Source organism: Thamnophis sirtalis, unplaced genomic scaffold (genome assembly GCF_051295495.1).
Source record: "Thamnophis sirtalis isolate CommonGarterSnake01/CBP01778 unplaced genomic scaffold, rThaSir2_p1.2 scaffold_1, whole genome shotgun sequence".
Lineage (NCBI taxonomy): Eukaryota > Metazoa > Chordata > Lepidosauria > Squamata > Natricidae > Thamnophis > Thamnophis sirtalis.
The window spans coordinates 174,803,291-174,820,701 of record NW_028261381.1 but is presented as its reverse complement, the minus strand read 5'-3'; positions in this window follow the sequence as shown (position 1 = coordinate 174,820,701).

Genomic DNA, 17,411 nt, shown 5'->3' with positions numbered 1-17,411 from the left:
AGGAGGAGGAGGAGGAGAAGGATGGGAGGAGGAAGAGAAATGAGGTGAGGAGAAGAAGAGGAAGACAAGGAGAAGGATGGGAGGAGGAGGAGGAGGAGAATGGAGGAGATGGGGAAGAATAGAGTAAGAGAACGAGGAGGAGGAGGAAGAGGAATACAAGGAGGATGGGAGGAGGAGGAGAATGGAGGAGGAGAGACGGAGAAAGAGAAGGAGGAAGAGGAGGACAAGGAGAAGGATGGGAGGAGTAGGAGAATGGAGGAGGAGGGGAAGGAGGAGGAGATGGAGAAGAATAGAACAAGAGAATGAGGAGGAGGAAGAGGAATACAAGGAGGATGGGAGGAGGAGAATGGAGGAGGAGAGATGGAGAAAGAGAAGAAGGAAGGAGGAGTAGGAGTAGGATGGGAGGGGGAGAAGAGGAGGAGAAGAGGAGGAGGAAGAGGACAAGGAGGAGGAGATGGAGAAGAATGGGAGGAGGAAGAGAAAGGAGGAGATACAGAAAGAGAAGGAGAAGGAAGAAGAAGACAAGGAGAAGGATGGGAGGAGAAGGAGGAGGAGGAGGAGGGAAGAGGAGAAAGATGGGAGGAGAATAGAGTAAGAGAACGAGGAGGAGGAAGAGGAATACAAGGAGGATGGGAGAATGGAGGAGGAGAGATGGAGAAAGAGAAGGAGGAAGAGGAGGAGAAGGAGGAGGATGAGGAGGAGAAGGAGGAGGAGGAGGAGGAGGAGGAGAAAGGAAGAGGAGGACAAGGAGGAGGAGGTGGAAGAGCTTGTGTGTGTGTGAATGCGTGCACGCACGCCTGAACCTCCAAAATTTTTTTTTTTATTGAAAATTTATATGCCGCCCTTTTCCCTGAGGGGACTCAGGGCGGCTTACAACAGTGATGTGTGCAGCCCCCCGCGCATGCATGCGCCCCATCTCACACCTCACGTTTCTCTAAATCTTGTGGCGCCGAGTTCCTCAAGTTATACCAGCCAGCATTTGATTGACAGTTGGCCATACCCAGTGAATATGGCATAAAATTTGACTTTTTATAGAGATGGGAGGGAATCAATTCTGGTGGGCGATATCGTTCCCATTGGATTTCCCATTTTTGAAATAAAGTAGATTTTTTCTCTCCATTTTTTCCGGTGCTTCTGGACCTTTCTTGGCCCTGTTTGGGGGGGGGGGACAGTTGAAGCCCCCTCCCTATCCCGGATTCCAATTTCTCAAATTACTTTGAGATCTGATTAGGAGCAAATTCCCACCCCTGACTTGACAGATGCTGTTGCTCATCCTCTTCTCAAAAGGCTGCCATTCACGGATAGATCAGCTTCAATCAAAGCTTTCCGGAGAATTTTGATGAGACCAGCTGCTCAACAACAGAGGAAAACCCCAGAAGAGATAGAGTGGTGGGGTTTTTATCTCCTTTCCTTTCCTGCATCCCTTCCCTCTTTCTCAGTTTTTCCTTCCTCGTTTTCTTCCTCCCTCCCTCTGTCATTCGCACAACTTCCTCCCTTCCCCTTCCCTTTCTCACCTGTTTATTTTTCCTTCTTTCCTCCCTGTCCCTCCTTCCCCCTTCCTTCCCCCTTCTCTTTCTTATCTATTTACTTCTTTCCTTTACTCCATCCCTTCCCGCTTTCTCAGTTTTTCCTTCCTCATTTTCTTCCTCCCTCCCTCTGTCCCTCGTTCAACGTCCTCCCTCCCCTTCCCTTTCTCCTCTGTTTATTTTTCTTATCTCTCTTCTTTCCTCCCTCTGTCCCTCCTTCCCGTTCCTCTCTTCCCCTTCTCTTTCTTACTCCCTTCCCTTCACCAAATATTTACTTCCTTTCCTTCTTTCCTTCTTTCCTTCTTTCCTTCTTTCCTTCTTTCCTTTCCCTTACTTTCCTTTTCCCTTCCCTTCATTCTTTCCTATCCTTCCCTTCTTCATTTATATACTTCCTTTCCTTTCCTTTCTCTCCCTTCTCTTCACTCTTTCCTATCCTTCCCTTCCTCATTTATATACTTCCTTTCTTTTCCTTTCCTTTCCCTTCCTTTCCTTTCTCTCCCTTCACTCTTTCCTATCCTTCCCTTCCTCATTTATATACTTCCTTTCTTTTCCTTTCCTTTCCCTTCCTTTCCTTTCCTTTATCTCCCTTCCCTTCACTCTTCTCATCCTCAGTGAAGAACAACAAAGATGATTAGGGGACTGGAGGATAAAACATATGAAGAACGGTTGCAGGAACTGGGTGTGTCTAGTTTAAGAGAAAGAAGGACCAGGGGAGACATGATAGCAGTCTTCCAATATCTCAGGGGTTGCCACAAAGAAGAGGGAGTCAAACTATTCTCCAAAGCACCTGAGGGCAGGACAAGAAGCAATGGGTGGAAACTAATCAAGGAGAGAAGCAACTTAGAACTGAGGAGAAATTTCCTTAACAGTGAGAACAATTAATCAGTGGGACAGAAGTTGCCTCCAGAAGTTGTGAATGCCCCAACACTGGAAATCTTTAAGAAGATGTTGGATAGCCATTCGTCTGAAATGGTATAGGGTTTCCTGCCTAGGCAGGGGGTTGGACTAGAAGACCTCCAAGGTCCCTTCCAACTCTGCTATTGCATTGTATTGCATTGTATCTATATACTCCCTTCCCTTCTTTCCTTTCCTTCTTCTTTTCCTTCTTTTTCTCTTCCTCCCTCCCTCTTTTGCCATTTCTGACAACTTCAATCCCTCTTCCTGCCCCCCCCCACCCTCTCATGGCCGCAACTCCATCCTTTTAATCCATTCCCACCATCAAGAAGTTATGGGGCTTCTCCTCCTCCCCCACGCCCCCCCCTAACAACTTCTCGCTAATTTCAGTTGTCTGTAAGAGATCCGGAGGGACCTTGGGAGGGTGTGTGTGTGTTTGTGTGTGTGTGTGTGTGTGTGTGTGTGTGCAATCTCTCCACCCCCTGCAGAAAACCTGAATGGTGGGAGGGGTCCCCCCCCACTCCCCTCATCCATTTAACGATTTGCTGGAAATTACTTCCAATGTCACCCGCTGTGAGGCTTCCTCAGAGCTGCTGGCACGCCAAGGGGCACCAGAGCAGATGTCTTGACGTTTGGCTGATTAATTTCACCATTGCATCCCTACCCTTCCCCCCACCCCCACCCCCTCCACACCTCCCTCACACTCACACCCAACACCCCCCTCTCCCCTGCTCCTTTCAGGGCCTTCTGTCACACTGGCATCATCGCCTCCTGATTTCAAGGGACTTTTGAATAAATGCAGCCCCATCCCCACCCAGTGAAAGGCGCCATGTGCATGCAGGCTGTCAGCAATTTGGCCGGGAGAAGGGTGGCAAAGACTGCCACCCTGATTGACAACACACACACACACACACACACACACACACACACAGACGGCGCGCACACAACAATCTCAAAGAAATTGTGCCAAGCGAGGGAAAGAGCCCATTGCATTAATGGCAACTTAAAGACTTGTGGACTTCAACTCCCAGAATTCCCTAGCCAGCATGGGAGTTGAAGTCCATAAACTTTTAAGATAGGCTGGCTGGAGAATTCTGGGAGTTGAAGTCCATAAACCTGAAGGTAGGCTGGCTGGAGAATTCTGGGAGTTGAAGTCCATAAACTTTTAAGACAGGCTGGCTGGAGAATTCTGGGAGTTGAAGTCCATACATTTTAAGGAAGGCTGGCTGGAGAATTCTGGGAGTTGAAGTCCATAAATTTTAAGGAAGGCTGGCTGGGGAATTCTGGGAGTTGAAGTCCATAAATTTTAAGGAAGGCTGGCTGGGGAATTCTGGGAGTTGAAGTCCATAAACTTTAAGGTAGGCTGGCTGGAGAATTCTGGGAGTTGAAGTCCATAAACTTTTAAGAGAGGCGTCACATGACCGCAACCACTTAAGGACAAATTAAATCCCCAGTTTTCTATTGTGGTCGTATGTTGAGGACGACCTGTTTTCTACGACGCTGCTCGTCCCCTTTCCTCCCCATCATCACGCCTCTCGCCCGAGAGATTCCACCCAGGCGGAAAGAGAGCATCTTCTTCACCTATTTCCGCCTCAAATGTGCAGGCTGGAGTTTCAGGCCTGAGGTCACGCTGGCGTTTTTTCTCTGCTGAAGATTCAGGGAGACAAGATGAAAACCGTTCGTTTCGTGACTCAAGTTACCAAGGCCTTGAAAAAAAAGGAACTTATGACCCCGTTTTTCATGCTTAACAACCGTTGCAACCTGGAGCCTCCAGAAGTTGTGAATTCTCCAACACTGGAAGTTTTAAAGAAGAAATTAGACAACCATTTATCTGAAATGGTATAGGGTTTCCTGTCTGAGCAAGGGGATGGACTAGAAGACCTCCAAGGTCCCTTCCAATTCTATTCTATTCTATTCTATTCTGTTCCCCTGGATACATGATCAAAATTTGGATGCATGCCAATTGGTTCATACAGCTATTCCTCAACTTACAGCAGTGGTGGGTTTCAAAAAAATTTCGAATCTACTCTGTGGGTGTGGCCTCTTTTGTGGGAGTGGCTTGCTGGCCATGTGACCTGGTGGGAGTGGCTTGCCGGCCATGTGCTCTCTCTCTCTCTCTCTCTCTCTCTCTCTCTCTCTCTCTCTCTCTCTCCTCCCTTTTGTCTCTCTGTCCTTTTTTTCTTTCATCTCTCTCTCACTTTTCTTTCTTTTTTTCTTTCTTTCTTTCTTCCTCTCTTTCTCTCTCTGTGTGAGTCTGTGTGTGTGTGTGTGTGTGTGTGTGTCAGTGGTGGCCTGCTTTCCGGGTCCACTGGTGGAACCTCTTCTAACTGGTTCGGTAGATTTGACGAACCAGTTGTACCGAATAGGTGCGAACTGGTAGGAACCCACTTATGACTTACAGCCACAATTGAGCCCAATGTCATTAAGTGAGAAATTTGTTAGGTGAGCTTCGCCCCATTTTACAGCTTTTCTTGCCGCCGTTGCTAAGTGAAACACTGCCATTCTTTTTTTTTAAATGGGAGTTTTATTTTTCCATTTTCATAACATATAATCACATGTATACTATTACATAGCCAACATTATATTGTATTATTAATTGTTTACGTTGATTCACCTTACCATCAACTCCCAAAAACCAATTATTGGCTCTTCTGCTCTCCATACACCCTATTTGTATCTTATCCATCACTTTCTTCTCCCTCTCTCCTCCCCCTCCCTACCTCCTTTCTTCTCTCAGTCCTTCTCTTCTCTACTTCCCCTTCCTCTCTCCTTCTTCTCCCTCCCCTTACCATTCATCATTTCTCTCCTCCTCTTCCCCTCCCCTTGGCCCTCTCTCCCATCCCTCTCTTCTTCCCTTACCTCTCTCCTCTACTTCCCACTCATTTACTTGGTGTATTTCAGCTTCTATAGCAATAGCAATAGCAGTTAGACTTATATACTGCTTCATAGGGCTTTCAGCCCTCTCTAAGCAGTTTACAGAGTCAGCATATCGCCCCCACAGTCCGGGTCCTCATTTCACCCACCTCGGAAGGATGGAAGGCTGAGTCAACCTTGAGCCGGTGAGATTAGAACCGCTGAACTGCAGATAACAGTCAGCTGAAGTGACCTGCAGTACTGCACCCTAACCACTGCGCCACCTCGGCTTGAGCAAGCTCCATCTTATGTTGATGGTATTTATAATTCCTTTTCAGTATACATATTTGTTCTGACCCCCCTCCGTACGGTGAGTCACACCGACACAAGATTAATGCTAGACAATTTATTCACAGCAAATTAACACACCGACAAGACTTTGGCAGCAACCCAGACTTCCACAGATAAGAAATACACACCAGAGCTTCTCCAGCTTTAGTATAATGGTTGTGTCCTGCAAACAGCCTCCTCCCAAAGTCTCTTCTTATATACTCTCTTGGGAAGAGCCTAATCACAACCGCCTGGCCCCAATTATCTTCTATATCTCCATAGTTGCTGTCGGCGCTTATCTGCCCGTCTTTGCCTGGTGTCCGGACCAACTCCCTTAGCTCCTCCCACTCCTCCAGGGCTTGATGTCAGGGACCAACTCCCTTTGGCTTTCACCGTTGCTCCATGCCTCAGGTGCCTTCTGATGGCCAACCAGCCTCTCTGGTCCCTGCTCGGAGTCTGAACCCTGTCCAGGGTCCTCCACATCTCCCAGAGCTGACTCATAGGGCCCAATTGTTTGCAGCTCCAATGGCTCCTGCTGGGCCACAACCAAAGTTACAGTTAGTTATACAGTTCTTCTTTCGGAGTTCTGGTCCACCTTCAATTTATCTACTTCAGCTGCTGTGGGGAAGAGCGACAGGAGCCATGTTGGTCTTTGGTTCTTCCTTAATGTCCAGTTCCGAAATTACAGTTAGTTATATAAGTCTTATTTCGAGGTTCTGATCCATCTTAAATTTAGTTTTCAACTTCTGTGAAACCGGAAGAGAAGCTGAAGCCATCTAAATCTTTTGCAGAAAAAAAAGGAAGAAAGAAAAAAAACTCTCACATTTCCCAGTTCTTTACTCTGTTATTTCCTTACCTTGTCACTCCTCATCTCTCATTAGTCATAGTTGCTCAAAATACATTAACTGGAATAAGCTTGTATACAGCCAAAACTCGGGTCCTGCGTTTTCAAGTTCTGATTTACGGTGGTTGGTTAATTAGAATTTCCCACACAGGCAAGATTAGGTTATCAGTTATCAGTGAGAAGATAGTTCTTTTTTCTTGATTTTTCTCCCTAATTGGAGTTGCTTAAGATTTAGTAGTTCGAAGAAGTTCAGACAAAATCCCTTGGAATGTTTGGTTTCTATTTCAAATCCAAAACCAAATTTAGAGTTTATATTTGAGAGGGTCTGTCACTTCTCTGCTTTCTCCCTTTCTTTCCGAATTATTTCAAAATAAATAGCTTTTTTTTTGGAGGCTAGTGTTTCAACCCTCCATTTTCCCTTTCTTTCTTTCCTTTTGCCCAAATCCAGATCTGTCTATTAACACTATTTGTACTAGTGGTGGGTTTCAAATTTTTTTGGAACCTACTCTGTGGGTATTGCCTCCTTTGTGGGAGTGGCTTGCTGGCCATGTGACCTGGTGGGAGTGGCTTGCCGGCCATGTGTTTTCTTTCTTTCTTTCTTTCTTTCTTTCTTTCTTTCTTTCTTTCTTTCTTTCTTTCTTTCTTCCTTCCTTCCTTCCTTCCTTTCTTTCTTTCTCTCTCTCTCTCTCTCTCTCTCTTTCCTTCCTTTTGTCTCTCTGTCCCTTTTTTCTTTTTTTCTTTCATCTCTCTCTCTCTCTCTTTTTCTTTCTTTTTTCTTTTTTCTTTATTTATTTCTTCCTTTCTTTCTCTTTCTCTCTCTCTCTCTCTGTCAGTCTGTCTGTCTCTGTGTGTGTGGCGGGGGGGCGGGCAGTGGTGGGTTTCAAAAAAATTTGGAACCTCTTCTGTAGGTGTGGCCTGCTTTCTGGGTCCACTGGTGGAACCTCTCCTAACCAGTTCGGTAGATTTGACCAACCGGTTCTACTGAATAGGTGCGAACTGGTAGGAACCCACCTCTGATTTGTACTCTCAAGATTCTTTGCCTTTTCCAAGTTTTGATTTATGACTGGGGGTTAATTAAATCTTCTTACCGGGTCTTTCATCTCGTCTCCCGCATGTTCAGTTGCTTTGGCTGGAAGCCAGCTTCTAGTGCAGCCATGTCGCCATGCTGCCACCCCTACTCCGATTCCGAAAGCAAATCTCCGACCTGCGAGGGACCTGTTGCCTCCCCCTGGGTCTAATGAGACGCTGCCCCTTCTTTGCCTCCTCCCCCAGGGGGGGGGGTCTGATCCAAAAAAGATCTTGGAGTAGGTCAGACAGGGTCATGTGAGGCTCTTGAGAGCTCAAACCCGCCACATCTGTCCAGCTGGAGAGCTTCCGCTCAAATCGAACGCTGCCGTTCTTAAAGAAGTCACACAGTTGCAAAGTGAATCTGGTTTCCCCATTGATGGTTGCAAAGGGGGATCAGGTGACCCCGGGAACACTGCGACCGTCTTAAACGCGAGTCAGTTTTCAAGCATCCGGACGTAAATCATGTCACCACGGGGATGCTGCAACGGTCGTAAGTGTGAACTATAGTCCTAAATCACTTTTTTCAGTGCCGTTGAAACTTCAAAGGTCACTAAGGGAACCGTTGTAAGTTGAGGTCTACCTGTATTTATGAGAGTAGCGACGTCCCAGGGGTCATGCGATCCCCTTTTGCAAATTTCTGACGAGCAAAGCCAACGGGGGAAGCCGGGTTCACTTAACAACCGTGTTTCCTCACTTAACAACGACGGCGATTCCCTTCACCACTGAGCAAAGAAGTTGGTAAAATGGAGGGAAAAAAATCATTTCCCCCAAATGTCTCGCTTAGTGACCGAATGTTTGTGGGTCCCTTGTGGTTGTAAGTCGAGGATTATCTCTATTTTGGAACCTTCTGACAAACAAAGCCAACCGGGGGGGGGGGGGGGAAGCTGGATCCACTTAACAACCTGTGTTTCCTCGCTTAACGATGGTGGCGACCAGACATGGGATCCTACCTATTCCGCCTGGTTCGGCGGAATAGGTAGTAAATGCGGCAGCCATGTCATTGTACCGGTTCTATGATCTGGCGGCGCCATCTTGATTTTCTGTTCTGCACATGTGCAGAACAATCTTCATTTTTAAAAAAATGTAATCTTTATTCGTTTTCTAATGTGTGCGTTTGCAGATTGTTTTAATGAAAATGGGCGTGGACCGCACATCTGGTTTGCGTGCGAGGGATGCTGGCTTGCGCACGTAATTTTTTTTTGCTACCGAACCGGTAGTAATGACGGCCAGAATCCACCCCTGGTGGCGACTCGCTTCCCCAAATGTCTCACTGAGCAACAGAAATGCTTGGGCTCCCTTTGTGGTCGTACGTCGAGGACCGCCAGGCAAAGAGGCTGCGTCTTCTCCGCGGAAGGGCGTTTTGAGCGGAGGGATGCTAATTGTTACCGACAGACGAGGCCTCCATCCCATCCATAATTCATCCGTAAGAAGAGTTGAAGCATGTCGGATTAATAATGTATCAGAACAGCTGCTCCCCGACAAAGCCCAAATCCTATACCCCTTAGCTGCCTCCTCGCTGCGTTCCCCTTTCAGTTCCAATTAACCAACCCAAACACAGGTAGTCCTCGACTTACGGCAGTTCGTTTAGTGACCATTCTGAGTTACGAAGGCACTGAAAAAAAATGTCACGACCGTTTCTCACAGTTATCTCCTTGGCAGCATCTGTTGGATCATGTGAAAATTCAGATGCTTAGCAATTGGCTCATATTTATGACGGTCGTAGCGTCCTGGGGTCCTGTCATCCTCTTTTGCGACCTCTTTAACAAGCCAAGTCCAACGGGAAAGCCGGATTCACTTAACAACCGGGTTGCTAACGCATGACTGCACTGATTCTCTTAAGAATGGTGCCGAGAAAGGTCGTAAAAACAGGGCAAAAGAAATGGCTCACTTAACGGCGAAACATTTAGTAGGCCTCCCTGCAGCCTCCTGGGTGCAAAAATGGCCCACGGGGGGACGACGTGGCAGAGGCCTGAAAATCAGCTGGCCGGTGGGAGGCGTGCATGCATGTGTGGAGCTGAGTTAGGGTGACAGCTCGCGGGCCAGGCAATATGGCTCTGCATGTCACTTTGGGCACACGTGTTATCGTGGTTTTAGCAGAAACTTTCTTTCTTTCTTTCTTTTTTTCTTTCTTTCTTTCTTTCTTTTTCCTTTCTTCCTTCCCTCCCTCTCTCCCTCCTTTCCTCCCTTGTTCCTTTTTTCCTTCCTTCCTTCCTTCCTTCCTTCCTTCCTTCCTTCCTTCCCTCTTTCCTTCCTTCCTTCTCTCCCTCTTTCTTTCTTTCCTTTCTTCCCTCCCTTCCTCCTTTCTTCCCTCCCTCTCTCCCTCCTTTCCTCCCTTGTTCCTTTTTTCCTTCCTTCCTTCCTTCCTTCCTTTCTTTCCTCTTTCCTTCCTTCCTTCTCTCCCTCTTTCTTTCTTTCCTTCCCTCCCTTCCTTCCCACCCTCTCACCCTTGTTTCTTCCTCCCTTCCCTCCTTCCTTTCTTCCTTCTTTTTTCTTCCCTCCCTCCCTCCCTCCCTCCTTTCTTTCTTTCTTTCTTTCTTCCTTCCTTCCCTCCCTCCCTCCTTTCTTTCCTTCCTTCCCTCTCTCCCTCCTTTCCTCCCTTGTTCCTTTTTTCCTTCCTTCCTTTCTTCCTTCCTTTCTTTCCTCTTTCCTTCCTTCCTTCTCTCCCTCTTTCTTTCTTTCCTTCCTTCCCTCCCTCTCTTCCTTCCCACCCTCCCACCCTTGTTTCTTCCTCCCTTCCCTCCTTACTTTCTTCCTTCTTTTTTCTTCCCTCCCTCCCTCCTTCCTTCCTTCCTTCCTTCCTTTCTTTCTTTTTTTCTTTCTCTCTCTCTCTCTAAAGAAATTGGGAAAACAGCCAGACGGTGTTTCCCAGGGAAGCCCCTGGGTCTTTCAAGTTTCCGTTTATTTTTATTTTTTTTGCCAATGCACGTAAATGGTTGTGACATAACAAATGCATCGGATTATTGTTATGAAGTGCCAGGTTCAGTAATTGCACAACTCTGGAAAAAAGGGAAACTGCATTTTTCATTGGATTAGTGGCATATTAAAGTGTTGGAAATTGCTCGGTTGAAGCATGAGCATGTATCAAAGAGCTCGGGGAAAAAAAACCCCGTTCTTCCAACGCAGGATGAATTCGCTCAAATTTAATTACCATTTATTGGCTCGGTTAGCAATGTTTATCCTCCAATATTTGTCTGTTTAAGTGTATTTCTGGACAGAAATGTTGCATATCGATCTTTGGAGTGTCTGTTTTGTAAAAGAGCATATGTTTATTTGTAAATTTGGGGGAATCCAGAGAACAAAATGGTGTGTTTCTTCTCTGCCTACACTACGAAAGAGCGAAAAATGGCTGAAGGATGCTCTCCGTGCCTTAAACTAAATCTTTTACAGGTAGTCCTCGACTTATGACCACAATTGAGCCCCATTATTCAGTGAGACATTCGTTCAGTGAGCTTTGACACAACTTTTCTGGACACTGTTGTTAAGTGAATCACTGCCATTGTTAAGTTAGGAAAAAGGTTGCTAAGTGAATCTGGTTTCCCTATTGACTTTGCTGGTCAGGAGGTCGCAAAAGGGGATGATGTCACACATACGACCATTGCAACCTCCCTGTGGTCACGTGATCAAAATTCAAACGCTTGGCAACTGGTTCAGATTTATGACGGTTTCAGGATCCTGGGGTCACATGATCCCCTTTTGAGATCTTCTGACTAGCAAAGAATAGGGAAGGCAGATTCCCTTGACAACCGTGTGGTTAACTTAACAACTGGGACAAGAAAGGTCATAAAATTGAAAAAGGAGGAGCTGACGTTGCAATGACATGACGTGCGATCTTGGAGCTCCAACATCGCAGTCGATACGTTTGCCTCTGGACGGTCTTTTTGGACCTAAACCATCCTGAAGAGACGGTGACAAGGAAGAGTACGTCCTGCTGATCTCAGGGACACCGCAAAGTCCCTGATTGATCCAGGAGAATCTCTTTTTGCCGGTGACAGAAGCGCAGCCATTGAAGCTGCTGAAGTTGGCACAGCTCCGGAATGGGAGAAAAATGGAAAGAGAAAGTGTGTCCATCTGGTGAGAAAATTTTATTATTATAAGAGATTACCCCCAAAATTTTAAAGCTAAATTAAATTTGAAAACAGAAGAGAACAAGCGGCGAAATTAAGCTACATTAGACAGTGTGTTATCCTTTTTTAATTTTCTTTTACGGATGGAATTTTTACAAATGTTTCCTATTCTTTAAATTGAACCGATTAGTTTTTCTTCTTCTGCTTTTTATATTCTTTTTTTTATACCTATGGATTAAAATCTTTTCCCTTATTTTTATAATGCTGGATTGGATGGTGTTTTTTTTGCTCCATTTAAGAATTTTGTTTTCTTTAAACCTGGAATATAAAGAAGATATAAAAGGAATACAAAGAGGGCTATAATAACAGAGGGAAAGGAAGTAACACTGCCACTTGGAGGCTGGAGGCTTGGAAATATTGTCTTTTCTTTTTTTCTCTTTCATCATTTGACTTTGCATTTCAAGGTTCCTCAGTTTGTTTACAGAGAGTGATAGTGAGAAGAGCATGGTTTGTTTATACAGGTGCTCTTCGGGAGCTTTATTGGCAGCTGGAGTGGAGCGAAAACAAAGCCTTGTCTTGAAAGGTTATAAATGAACTTGCTTTAAATTTAATAAAAAGTTTTGAATGCCAGAGTGGCAGTGTTTACAAGTTGGAAGAATGAAAAAGAAATCTTAACATTGCAAAAGATTATGTTTGAAATTCAAAAATTATTAGAAGTAACAGAGAAAATTGAGAAGAGATTGGAGAACATAGATCGTAGAACAGTAAAATTTGATGGAAAAATTGAGGATGTTCATCAAATGAAGAAAGTGGAGGTCAGAGTTCTAAAAACTGAAGGAAAAAGTAAACAAAGAGACAAGAAAATTGTTGATGTTGACAGTGAACTGAGCATGGTTGGAAATGGAAAGAGTGGAATATGGAAAGGGGAGATAGATGGACTGGAGCTCTACCCCAGATTTCAAAGTAGAGAAGAAGAAAAGAGAGAAGAATTGATGGAACTAAGGAGAGAAATTTTGTCAGAAGCACTAGTGATAACCAAAGATAAGCTGATCGAAGAAGCAGATGGAGGGTTTCGAGCTTATACAAGAAATGCAATAAGCAATAAGTTGTGACGAGAAATCCATACAAAACTTAATAAGTAAATAACCAGAATACTAATGCCACAAATGGCAAGAGACATAAGGCTGCACTATTACTGGAAAGACACTGGTTGATGTAATGAAAGCTTATAATAAAAAATTAAGTCAAATTTAGTTAAATTTAGAGCATTATGTATAAAATGAAGTGATAATGGATACAGTTAAATAATTGATTGATAATGATAATAATGCATATATATGTATTGTGTGATAAGAGGAAATTTGATATAAATTGCAAATGGTGACTACGAAAGGAGGTTTAGAAACTCTGTTATTAAATATAACCAATTTTTATTGAAAACATGTTATAAAGATGTAATGTTACTGGATGATATTGGGAAGAGCTAATGGAATGCCATTATGTGGTTTTACTTTAAATCTGGAATATTTTATATAAAAGGACGTAAAAACAATTATAGTCAAATGAAGTTTGAGGTATGATGATAGTAATATATATATAAATATATTTGATGTAAAAAATATATGATTTGATATGAATTGTAGGTGATGACGTGGAAGGGATGAACGGAGGTTTTTGTAACCAGTCGACACACGTTCTACAATTTGTAATGGAAGATGAGTTGTTGTTTGTGTGTGTGTGTGTGTGTTTTTTGTCTGTTTGTGTTTATTCAAAAATAAAAAAAATTATAAAAAAAAAAGAAAGGTCATAGAATGAGACAAAACTCACTAATTGTCTCGCTTAGCAATAAAAATGTTGAGCTCAAAATTTACCTGTGCTGCTTTCCTCCACAGTTCTTGTGGCCTACCAGTGGCCAACAGAGCTGACAGCAGATTCGGACAATGAGGAGGTTGGGGAGGAACCTGGGCCAGTCCTGGAGTCTGGGGAAGGCTCTGATGAGGGCTCTGCGTCGGAGGCAGAGAGGGGGCCAGGGCCGTCTGACAGTTATCAGCTGCCTTCAGAGTCAGACATCAGTGGGGTAGAAGAACAGCTGGAGCCTGTTCCCAGTGTGCGCATGCGCAGAGTTGCCAGACAAAGGGAAGAGCTAAAGAACAGGGGTCAATGTGGGAGTAAGGCCACAGGTGGATGATGAATGGCCCCTCCCAGAGGGAATAAAAGAGGAGTGAAAGGGGAGTGGAGTTTGCAGGAGAGACAATTAGTTCCCTTAATTGGTTCCTGACTCTCCGAGACTCCTTGCCAAGTTCTGCAGATCTCGGCCTGGCAGCTCTCCAAGCCAGATAAGGTCTGTGACCATAAATCCTCCCTCGAAAGACTTGGCTGGATGTGAAGGAGCAGAATTCACCGTCAATTAATAAAAGGGTTTTTTGTCAGGACCAGGAGTTTGCTTCATGCTCTTGGGAAGCCTCGCTCAGAACACACAGTTCATCCCTGTGAACGGAGAGTAACCCAAAAGGAATTGTATAATTTTGCACTATGGTGCTCTTATTGCGACCTCTGTTTGCAATGTCCCTCAAGGAACTGTTGTTCAGTTGGCCGTAATGTGTGTTCCTGCCTCTTCACCTTCAAGCAACAAAGGACACAGCTGGCAGGTTGGCCCGTTTCTATGGAGACTGGTGTCCTCCAGGAGACAAGGCTGGGATGGACTTGGGACAAAAAAAAGGAAGCGGGACTGAATTGTGCATCACACACTGCCTGGCGCCAGCGATGCTGATCAAAGCCCAGGAAAGTGGTTTGTCCCAGGAGGTGTGAACCAACTTTAGCCGTCCTGATTCCATATTCCTGGCCGGCCCACAAAGCTGCTCTAAGAGAAGAGATGCCCTCAAAGCAATGCATGATGGGAATATCCCAAATTGCAGCCTGCAGGGACCAACGTGCGGTGCTTGGAAATGCCTTGCTGGCGGGACCAAGCTGCTTTTGATTACTGGTTTGGTTTGAAAGTGTATTTGCTTTCCACCGTACTTTTCTTTCAAAATACAAGATGACAGTTTGTGCTAGGACTGCCACCCATAATAAAAAGGAAGGACGGGAGGGAGGGAGGGAGGGAGGGAATGAGAAGAAGAAGAGGAGGAAGAAAGGAAGGGGAGAAGAGGAAGGAAGAGAGATAGGAAAGGAGGAGGGGAGAAGAGGAAGGAAGGAGGGAGCAAAATGGGAAGAAGAGGAGGAAGAAAGGAAGGGAAGAAGAGAAAGGAAGAGAGATAGGAAAGGAGAGGAAGAAGAGGAAGGAGATCGAAGGAAGGGGAGAAGAGAAAAGAAGAGAGATAGGAAAGGAGGAGAGGAAGAAGAGGAAGGAAGGAGATGGAAAGAAGGAGAGGAAGGGGAGAAGAGAAAGGAAGAGAGAGAGGAAAGGAGGAGAGGAAGAAGAGGAAGGAAGGAGATGGAAAGAAGGAGAGGAAGGAAGGGGAGAAGAGAAAGGAAGAGAGATAGGAAAGGAGGAGAGGAAGAAGAGGAAGGGAGGAAGGAGGAAAATGGGAAGGAGGGGAGGAAGAAAGCAAGGGGAGAAGAGAAAAGAAGAGAGATTCCACTCCATATTCTATTCTATATGCTATGCCATACCATACCATCAGCACAATTATTATTATGGTTGGTTGCATAGTCAGCCAGATGTTCAGGATGGCATATTTGTCCACTCCCTGAGTCCTTCCGAAGGACGATAGGGGATAGGCAGATGTAGGGGGATAGGCAGACGCAAATGTGAGCACGCGCGCCCCATCCACACATGCGCTTAGCCTTCCGTGCATGCGCGTTGGCTAAAAAAAGTGTCTAGCTGGGGTGGGTGGGCAGGGCCAAATGGGATTACCGCTACTAGTTCGGGTGAAGCGGTTCGAAGTGGCAGAATACGACCTCTGTATTCCTCACAAAGGAAGGAAAATGGAGACCTCGGTGCTTTTCTGAATTTTACTATCTTCCTTGCAAACGTTTCATCACCTAACTAGGTAACGCCATCAGCACGAATGGGTATGAGGTTTTTCTCCCGGTTTATATACAGGTTGCCCTCAGCATATAACCACAATCGAGGCCAAAATTCCCGGTGCTAAGTGAGACGTTGGTGAAGCGAGTTTTGCCCCATTTTATGACCTTTCCTGCCACCATCATTGCACTTGTTCAGTGGGTAACACAGTTGTTAAGTGAATCTGGTTTCTCCGCTGACTTTGCTCGTCAGAAGGTCGCAAAAGCGGATCGTGTGAGCCCGGGACACTGCAACCCTCATAAATATGAGGAAGTTGTCAAGTGTCTGAAGTTTGATCACGTGACCGTGGGGATTCCTGCAATGGTCGTAAGTGTGAAAAATGGTTGTGTCACTTTTTTCAATGCCTTTGTAACTTCGAATGTTGCCTAAATGAACTGTTGTAAGTTGAGGAGAAACTGTCTTGGGTGAGGACTTCTCCTTGGTAGTTCCTTAATTAAGGTATTGCTTTCTGCTTGACTGTTTGTCTGGTGTTAATCCCTGCTTATCTGGGTATCGGTTGCTGGAGAAGATGTGTTCTGTTTTTTGTTACCTTTCTTAGTTTTCTTACTGTATCTAAGAACAGACAAGTGGCAAACCCCTCACTCACTAGCATTGATGATGTTACCTACTTGGGTAATGAGATATCTGCAAGAAAACCATCAAGCTCAGAGAGCACCGAGGACTCACCAAGTTCAACTGTGAGCTATCAAAAAGAAAAATTAAACACAACCACACAGAGGCGAAAAGACCCAGGAGAACCTCAGTGTTTAATAGAAAGGAACTCTTATTTTGGTGAAGGAAACAGAGAAATATTGTCCACAGAACACACTGGACGTACAGAAGGAACGGTCCACTCACCAAAAAATACAAGACAAAGACACAGAGATGTAGAAGAAGGACATCAGGTCCAAAGCATCTTTCTCCTTGTTTGTTCTTTTTTCTTTCTTTCTTTCTTTCTTTTTCTTTCTTTCTTTCTCTTTCTTTCCTTTCTTTACTTCCTTTCTACCTTTCTCTCTCTCTCTTTCCTTCCTTCCTTTCCCTTCTTTCTTTCTTTCTTTCTTTTCTTTCTTTTTGTCCTTCCCTCCTCCCTATCTCGCTGCCTTTTCTTCCTTTCTTCCTTTCTCTCCCTCTTTCTTTCCTTCCTTCCTTTCCCTTTTTCTCTCTCTTTCTTTCTTTTTCTTTTTTTCTTTTTGTCCTTCCCTACTCCCTACCTCCCTGCCTTTTCTTTCTTTCTTTCTTTCTTCCTTTCTCTCTGTCTTTTTTCTTTCTTCCTCTTTCTTTCCTTCTTTCCTTTCTTTTTACTTCCTTTCTTCCTTTCTCTCTCTTTCTTTCCTTCCTTCCTTTCCCTTTTTTCTTTCTTTTCTTTCTTTCTTTTTGTCCTTCCCTACTCCCTACCTCCCTGCTTTTTCTTTCTTTCTTTTTTTTTGTTTCTTTCTTTTTCTTTCCTTCCTTTCCCTTTCTTTCTTTCTTTCTTTTTCTCTTCCTTCCTTCCTTTCTCTCTTTGACTTTTTTCCTTCCTTTCCCTTTCTTTCTCTTTCTTTCTTTTTTTCTTCCTTCCTTCTCTTTCTTTTTGTCCTTCCTTCCTTCCTTCCCTCCCGTCCTCCCTCCTCTTCCTTCCTTCCTTTCTCATCTTTCTTTTCTTTTTCTTCATGGAAGAAGACAAAAAGGTGGCATGGCACCACCATTATATTTAGCAAGGAAAAAGACTCCATGGAGAACCTCATTCTTTCTTGTTTCATTTCTGGAGAATTAGAGAAACGTGGATTGTTCCTCAAAGTCCGTTTCTCCTCCCATAAAGCCTGAACCAATGGATCTCATGAAAAAAG